This window comes from Aotus nancymaae, unplaced genomic scaffold, assembly GCF_030222135.1.
Source record: "Aotus nancymaae isolate 86718 unplaced genomic scaffold, 86718_ANA_hifiasm-v0.15.2.pri h1tg000072l, whole genome shotgun sequence".
NCBI lineage: Eukaryota > Metazoa > Chordata > Mammalia > Primates > Aotidae > Aotus > Aotus nancymaae.
The window spans coordinates 8,530,173-8,539,424 of NW_026988487.1; the positions used below are offsets into that span (position 1 = coordinate 8,530,173).

A 9,252-nucleotide genomic window follows, 5' to 3' on the forward strand; every position below is an offset into this window, starting at 1 on the left:
ATATAACAGACCTGGGAATAATGCTAGTTTCTGATGGTACTCATCCTCTAGGTGCTGTTGCCCTTTGGAAGAAAACCAGAAAAATACAGCCAACACTGGCATCTCAGATCAATGTCGGCAAGTTGTGAAACCAGCCACAGGTTGGAGAAGTCCTGCACAATGGGTGTGTGTGTGGGTGGTGAGACTGTGAGTAGGATGGGTCTTCTAGGTGGTGTTAGAAAAAGGGGAAGAAAGTGGTATGACCAGTTCTTGCTGAAAAAAAAAGACATGAGGCCACATGTGGTGGCTTATGCCTGTAATTCCAGCACTTTTGGAGGCTAAGGTAGGAGGATCACTTAGGCCCGGAATTTGAGACCAGTGTAGGACACATAGCGAGATCCCTTCTCTACAAATAATTTAAAAAATTAACTGGGAGTGGTGGCGCGCACCTGGGAGGCTGAGGTGGGAGGATTGCCTGAGCCTGGGAGGTCAAGACTTCAGTGAGCCATCATCACACCACTGCTCTCCAGCCTGGGCACCAGAGACAGAGCACTACCCTGTCTCCAAAAAAAAAAAAAAAAAAAAAAGACATAAATAATTTACACACAAACAATGTTTATCATCAGAGACAGACTGGCAGATAACAATTCAATAAGATCTTTCTCAAAGACCAGTACAGATCACTTTAGTTCCAGCAATAAAGTTTTCCAAGTATTTCATTAAATTTCCCTCTTCCCTGGTGATACATTGCTCTTGATTGAGAATAAAAACATTAAGAACATTCTGTGCTTTCTCTTCTCTTTTCTTCTTTTCCCCTTCCTGTCCTTCTTTCTTTCTTTTCCTCCTAACTTCTATCTTAAACAATTAGCCTCTAGGAGTTGGACCTGTTTTACAGTCTCCTCTTACTGGAACTGAATGCTGGTTTGAGCAAAGATCTGTGTTCTCAAGTCAGCATCATGTTCTACCCTCTCATGCAACCCTCTGCTGTGTCTAATCATCTTTCATTAAGTTTTATGTCATCTGAGTGCAACTCTTTCCCCTTTCAAGTTGCCCTTAATATTCCTTGTATCCTGCTTTCAACTGGATACAATTTATGGGGAGATATCCAAGGTAAACCATGCTTTGTTGAAACATTATTTCATTCAATAAATATAAATAAACAACTGAGACACACAGTCACACTCACATAATCTTGAGTACCTATTGTGTGCCCGGCAATGTTAATACCACACACATATTGGTGAATAAAACAACCAGAATCCATGTATTTGTGGGAGAGACAACACACACACATAAGTATGTGTATATAATAATAAACAGTGATAAGTTCCAGAAATAAACAGGGCACATTAACAGAGAATAACAAGGGGAGAGGGGAGAAGATTTGGCACGACGCTGGAGGCATCTCTGAAGATAGGAAATTGCAGAAGGAGGTGGGTCAACTATGCAGAAAGCAGGAATCAATGCACTTAAGACGGAAGGAAAAGTATGAGTGAAGGTGCTGAGGCAGGCAAGAGCTTTGTGTGAGGAACTGAGAGGAGACCAGTATGGCTTGGGCATCAGGTGTAAAGGGCAAGAGTGGCCCAAGATGAAGCTGTATAGGGATTAGATTATGCTGGTCTTTGTAGACTCTGGGTAAGAATTATGAGTTCTATTTTAAATGCATTAGGTAGACATTGAAAAGTCTTGTGAAAGGCATGTGATTATCTGATTGTTATTTTAGAAAGATTTCCTCTAGCTTTTCTGTGGAAAATGAATCGGAGGAGCAAAGGAAAATACAGGAAGCCCGGTGCAGAGGCTATCACAATGGTCCAGGAGAGAGATGGTAATGGCGTGAACCAAGATGGTGGAAATAGCCATAAGAAACTGGGCATGTATCATGCCTATTTTGGGAGCAAAAATAAAGGCATAGATTTAGGGTTGAGAGAGAGTGATGAAGGATAACTTATAATTTCCAGCCATTTATTGAGTGGAGGAAAGGCTGAAAGAGGGGTGGTTTGGTGGGTGAAATCAAGAGCTTCATTTTGAAAATGTACTTTGGGATTCTGGGAAATATGCAAGAATACATATCAAGTAGGTAGTTAATTCATAAATCTGGAGTTTAGAGAGGAACTCAAGGTCATAATTACAAATTATAGCTCCATCAGTTATTATATAGATGGTGTGTCAGTGGGAGATAATCAAATAAGATTTTTTAAATGAGGCACCCAAATATAGTGGATCAAATAAGGCACAAGTTTCTTTCTCATTCATGTCATGGTTGAGAGATAGGTGGGTGGTCCAGTTAGACAGCTCCACTCCACAAGGTCATTCAGGGATTCATGGCACTTTCATTTTATTTGTCATCCCTTGAATATTATTTTTCTCTGTATGGTGGAAATTGGTTTACTAGGACCAAGATCACATCCTATCATTCAGAAAAAGGGAAACGATAGCACCTTCTTCTTACGGAAATGACCCCGGAGTAACACATGTTATTTAGCTGCAAGAGAGGCTGTAACATAGAGTCTATAAACTGGATGGCTGTAGGCCACCTGATGAAATGTCAATTCCATTACTAAAAAGAAGGGGAGAAGAGATACCAGAAGACAAGACATACTGTCTGCCACAGACAGTAAAAAAGGCGAAGGACTGTACAGGGTTTCTCAATGTACCAGCAGCACTTTGAACCAGATAATTCTTAGTTGTGGGAGGCTGTGCTGTGAATTTTAGGATTGTATACTCACCATCAATGTTTAGTAGTATCTCCAGCCTCTGACCTTGAGGTGCCAGTGACATACTCTCAGTTGTTAGAGTAAAAAATGTCTCTAGCTATTAGCAAATGTCCTCCAGGGAGCAAAATCATACCCTGTTGAAAAGTACTGGGTTACATCAGGAGAATGAGTACAGAAAAAGAAGGAGTGGTGCCGCTGGGGTTTGAGAAGTGTCAACATTTAAAGATTGAGTACAAGAGTAGTAAAGGAGACAGGCAAGAAGTAGGCAATGGTATATAATGAAAACCAAGACTGAAGAGTGTCACAAAAGCCAACATAGGAGGGGGTTCCAATATGGTAGGAGTGATGGACTGTGTTGAGTGCTGCTATGAAATCAACTGAAATGAGGGCAGAAATGGGCTCATAGGATTTGGTAACATGGAGATTACAGGTAACACAGACAAGAGTAAGTGCTGTGTAGTGGTGGAGGTGAAACTCAGATTGTAGTGAGTAACGAGAAAGTGGAAAATGAGTAAGTGGATGCATTTGTAGACAACCCTTAAACAAATAAAATGTACAGAGAAATGGAGCAGCATCTGGAGGGTTATTAGAGTTCAAAAGAGATGTGCTTTTATTTTTAATGAGAGATTAAAGAGTGCCATAATCCAAAAATGTGTAGTGCTTGGAACTGCATTTAACAAGTAAACTGTATATCAAATATTAATATTACTCTATCAATTAGAGATTAAGTGGGCAATTGTGCTTTTAGACCCTGCTATAGATTGAATATTTTTGTCCCCCTCTAAATTCATATGTTGAAATCTTAACCCCCAAAGTTTTTTTTTTTTTTTTTTCAAAATTCCTTCCATTTAAATTGTGAGGATAAAATCAGACAGCCACTGAAGATAGAACACAGTCCCTGGGAGTAATCACAATACTGTCCTCATTTATAAAGTGGATATGATAAAGTGTTATTTATTTAATTAGCACACGTCATCAACAGTTGTCTCATTCCTTGATTGTCTCTTTTTTACCAGTCTCTTGTTGAAGTGGTCTCATTGTCTGGGGTAATACCTGAGGTTTGTTGTCTCACAGCCACGGGGATCAAGGATGCGGACACACAATGAATGAGGTTAACAGTGGAAATTTAATCAGCAAAAGAAAGAAAATAGTTCTCTGCTACAGAGAGGGGTCCTGGAAAAAGAGGTTGCTGGTCCATGGCAGCCTGTTTTTTTCATGAGAATTTAATTGAGTGTAGAAATCTAGATGGGCAAATATTTTTCCTTAGCTCTTTGCAGAAATCACTCCACTGTTTTCTGGCATCTATTATAACTAATGGGGAGACTTTTCTGTGTAATGGTCATTCTTTTGTGAAATCCCCTTCCTCTAGGTGATATGGATGTTTTCTCTTTGCTTTTCATATTTTCTTACTTCCCTGTAGTATATGTAGGAGAATTTTGTTGTTCTTTTCAGTGCTAGAAATGCTCTTTTAATGTAAGAATTGAAGTCATTTTAAGTTCTGAAAAAGTTATGATTTGGTTTCTATTTCAATATTGCTTTTTCCCTCACTTTCTGTGTTCTCCTACAATTTTTTTTAGACCCACGTGTGACTGCCTTTCTCTCTCCTTCAGTTCTTTTATTTCTTTTTTGTTTTTGTTTTTGAGACCTGGTCTTGCTCTGTCACCTAGGTTAGAGTGTAGTGGCACAATCACAACTCACTGCAGCCTTGATATTCCAGGCTCAAGAGATCCTCCCACCTCAGCCTCCTTAGTAGCTGGGACTACAGGCATGTGCCACCATGCCTGGCTAATTTTTAAAATTTTGTTGTAGAGATGGGATCTTGCTATGTTGCACAGGCTGGTCTCAACCTCCTGAGCTCAAGCAACCCTCCTGCCTTGGCCTCCCAAAGTAATAGGATTATAGGTGTGAATTTGTCTAATGTCTTTATAAAGATCAGTATCTTTATGTGACGCTGAAACTCAAACACAAATTTATCTAATACTGAAGCTCTTATTCATGCAACCATATGGTCACCAGTAAACACTAGTGTTGATGCCAAATAAACTGCTTCAGAGCCACAGTTTTCATCCATGGTCTTATTTTTTTCTCCCCTGATTTATACTTGTCTGATATATGTTGTTATTTCTCTGCAAACTTTCAGAGGACTAGGAGGGAAGAGTAGGCTCTAATTTCAACCTAGTGGAGAAAGAAAAAAAGAAATGGAAAGTGAGTTTCATTACTCTCTGCTAAAAAGCTGTCCCTTCTCCCCAAACTTAACAATATTAGGATTAGGTCTTCACATGCTGCTGTAAGAGAATGGACTCATCCATCATTAGACATATCCTGGAAGAGGGACTGAGGGGATTATTTCCTGAGGCTCTGGATGGTATATCACTTGAGGGACCTTATAAGAAGGGATACTGTGATCAGCTTTTACACAGGATTGCTGATTTAGGGTGATCATACATCCTGATTTGCCAAAAGTGGTCTTTATTGATGTCTGTTAACCTGGCATAATCATTAATGGCACCATCTTTACTCCCAAGTTGTAAGAGTTGAGAAGATAAATGATATAGTCCCTCTACTGAAGGTCAGAGTAAGGAGAGGTTACAGCAGCTCCCAGCACCATTGCCTTGGGTGAGGTTTCTGCCTCACTGGGAGTTGCAGCCAAGAGTCTGAAGGATTCTGCTTCTCACAGTCTGGATGAATAAATAATACCATAGGGAAGTGAGTCCTACCCATTACTGAATGACTGCTGGTGTCCTTGGCTGCTCCAGAGGTAGTAACATCAAGTAGTCTTCTTGGCATTTGAGGGGATGAACTCAGGGTGGGAGAAGAGGAGAGGCTGTACTCATCCATGAAGTCAGTGGTTTGGGGAATAGGAGGATATGGGCTAAGAACTTCAGTCTCAGGGGATCTCATTGAATGAGGGCCATGTAAAGGGAGACTCACTGGGCCTTGTGAATAGAAGTTTTCTTAGTGAGGCATTTATAAAGCCCCCTCTTAATCTCAGGAAGAATGTACCTATATGGGAACAGTTATTCATAGTTATTGAAATTTCTTTGGCCAAAAATTAAAAAGCATATAAATAACCACTTATCTTGGGTCACTTCTTAATTTGGCATGCTCTATTATTGATGATTTGGAGGCACTACAAAGTAATGCAGTGTATTCAGAAGATATTTATGGAGTACCTACAAGATGTTGGGCCACTGGGATCAAGGCTGAAGTTGTAAGAAATAGAAACCAGAGTAAGATAATGTTGTTCTTGCTCGTAAAGCTCATTCTCAGCATCCACTACGATACAGCATTTAAGCAAATATTTTTAAATGCCCCAAACAATACTGTATGTTGTTTATGGAAACATTTATATATAATGAAAGCACAAAAACATGCATGAGAATAATGCAACAACTTTTGGATACTGGTTAATCCTAAAGGAGGTGGGAGGGAAGGAAAGGGATGGCTCTAGGCTTTAGCTGTATGAAAAGCATTTTATTTTTTTGTTTCGGTGGGGGATGCTGGGGGTGGGAAAGAGAGAGAGACCTGAAGCAAAAATAGCAACATTTTAGCATTCATTATATCTTATTTAAATCTGTTAAATCTTAAAATATACCAATGTACTTTTCTAAATGCCTGAAATATTTTATAATTAAAAATTAAAGTAAAAATGGGTAGGCATGGTCGCTCACGCCTGTAATCCTAGTACTTTGGGAGGCTGAGGTGGGTGGATCACCGGAAGTCAGGAGTTCGAGGCCAGTGTGGCCAACATGGTGAAACCCTGTCTTGACTAAAAATACAAAATCAGTCAGGTGTGGTGGTGCGCGCCTGCAATCCCAGGTACTCAGGAGGCTGAGTTAGGAGAATCGCTTGAACCTGGGAGGCAGAGGTTGCTGTGAACTGGGATTGCACCACTGCACTCCAGCTTGGGCAACAGAGTGAGATTCCATCAAAATAAATAAAAAAAAAAAGCAAAACTCCATCTCAAAAAAAAATTAAAGTAAAATTGTACCCAATAAATGTATACAACTATAATTTTTCAAATCACAATTTAAAAAAATGTAATATTTACAACAGCCTTGTAAGGAAGATAGACCTGTTAAAATGGATGGCCCTTTTGTCATTACAAAGGCTTATCCACAAACGAGCTGGTGAAGAAGAGAGATGGAAAGAGGAAAAGGGGGCAGAGAAGGGGATGAGGCTGGGGCTCCTGGGTCATGGAGTCTATGAATAATCTGCAAGTGTGGTTTGACCATTTCACACAAAGGGATATCTGTATGCAATTGGAAGCTGTGTGAGGTTCTCCAATGTGAACCTCTTAATCTACTCACACACATGGGCCTGGTGAGAGTTGTTTTTAAATTGAGGGAGGTGTCAGGTTCTTATCCTTGGTGATTCTGGCATAGAAAGAAGTAGCATAGCAGGCACAGAATCAACAACCTTCATGGTTGGTTAGCTCAGTGGAAGCAGTTCAGAGTCAGAGTAGACTAAAGGGATCTACCTCTTAAGGAATTCACAGACAACCTGAGGAGGACTTCAGATCTTCACAGGGCAGGGCATAAGCATGAGTAGAATTGAAGTGATCTTCCTTAAAGCTGAAGAGCAGGGACATCTCAGTGGACCCTGGGTGATGCGGGACTCAGTAAACCCTTCAATGACAGTCATGAGTGAAACTCTAGGAAAAGATAGGGAAGATATTTTCATTAAAAAAAATTTGTGGATACACAGTAGGTGTATATATTTATGGCGTACATGAGATGTTTTGTTACAGGCATGTAATGTGAAAAAAGCACATCATGGAGAATGGAGTATCTATCCACTCAAGCATTTATCCTTTGAGTTATAAACAATCCAATTACACTCGTTATTTTAAAAGGTACAGTTGTCATTATTGACCATAGTCACCTGATTGTGCTATCAAATAGTAGGTCTTATTCATTCTTTCTTTCTTTTTTTTTTTTTTTTTAAACAAGATGGGGATGGTAGAAGAAAGGCCGGGGCGGATAAAAGGTGAGAGGCAGAAAGAAGAAAGTAAGAATAAAAGCAAGTGCACATGATAGGAACTTGGAGAGAGGCACTTGGGGCTCCCCAAGGTCTCACCGAGGGACGCTTGAGCAAGAAGCAGCCATCCAGCTGGTCCTTCTGGCTGAGAAGGTCCCCAGGTCCTCATGGAGCATGTGCGACAATACAGGACTTGGCTGTTCATACCCTTTCGTGTCCTGAAGGAGATGGTACTGGAGCATGGTGGCTGGACTTACCTACGTGATTTGCTTTGTCCTGCCTTTCAGACCATGGGCTACCAAGTGTCTTTTACAAGGAGTCCCACCTGCAAACATACCGGGTACTTTCTCCGAGTTTCTGGTTTATGACCACAAAATGGTCTGAGGTTCTCAGTCCCGATAACACCATAGGCAAGAAAGTAATAACCTAGAAATACAAGGAAGGGGAGTCATATTTTACCATCTGCTGCAGTCACTGACCAAAGTGTAATCTTTTTATTTTCTAGATCTGGTGCTAGCTCGGGGCCAGTAGCAGCTTAGTTCTTAGGTGGGGAAGAAATTGGGTCACTAGCAGATGGAATAAGAGGTGAGATGATGAGGGAGGGGTAGGCAAGAGGGAGGAGGCAAGAGCTTGGAGGACTTCAAGGGAAGAGAAGCAAAACAGGTTTCTTGGAAATGAAACTGCTTTCCCACAAGAACAGCCTGATGTGATAAGAGCAAAGTAATGAGAAACAGACAGCTCACATTTCCCTGGAAGTGCAGAGCCAAACAGCAACTGGATTTTGGCTGTTCCCAGATCATTGTATTAGCCTAAGTCCCTTCCCAGGCCCTGAGTGGGAAATGGGGTGGGAGAACCTGTCTTCAAAGGCTCCCCACTGACTCCATGGCAAAAAGCTCAAAGCCTTAAAAACAGCAAGCTCTCCTCCCTCCACCTCTCAACCAGTATTGCTCTTACCAGCATTACAAATAGTGGGTGAATAGTCCTCCGTCAGCCCATTGGATCCTTCCTTTAAATCCCCCCTCCTGTATCCCCCACAGCTGCTTCACTAAATCATCCAGCTCAGAAAGAGCTGTCCATACGCTTGCCACTTACTCTTTTGCTGCGTGGAGGGCTTGCCTAATTTTAAGAGGCAGAAGGTAAGTGGAGTCTCCAATTTCACACAGCTCGCTGGGAGAGGGCTTCATCTGATAGCCCTTGTTCAAAGAAGTCAGTGGTGGGATTTGAAGTTGGAGCAAACGGATTACCCCTCCCACCTCCTTTTAACCCAATGTTTTGTCCCAACTCCCTCCTAGGCAGGATCCCTGGAGCTTTCTGCTGCTTGTAACAAAACACAGTCTGACTTCTTGCACCATCAAATGACCACAGTTTCTGAAACCTGGAAGAAGCAGCCTGCTTCTTTGCCAGCTAGAAAGGGGAAGAAGGGGCAGGTCTGTAAGAAGGAAATGAGATCTTGACTTCAAGCTGAGAGATCCATGGACCTGGAAAAATAGGCCCTATATTCTCACCCAGGGTCCTCATCAGCACCTAAGAGCAACACTAAGGGCAATTCCAAAGCAGAGCTAGCTATTCAAAGGCAAAG

The 9,252-nt window shown here is 41.3% G+C and overlaps 1 long non-coding RNA gene across 1 annotated transcript; it reads right to left on the reverse strand.

Moving 5' to 3' along the window:
* Positions 1 to 3,800: 3,800 nt before the first annotated feature.
* LOC105722768 (uncharacterized) lies at positions 3,801 to 8,904 on the reverse strand. The gene is made up of 5 exons (XR_001108681.3): positions 8,766 to 8,904; positions 7,773 to 8,099; positions 7,174 to 7,347; positions 5,411 to 5,696; positions 3,801 to 4,868 (listed from the first exon to the last, which is right to left on the reverse strand). It is a non-coding gene; the product is annotated as an uncharacterized LOC105722768 (long non-coding RNA).
* Between the last annotated feature and the right edge of the window lie 348 nt (positions 8,905 to 9,252).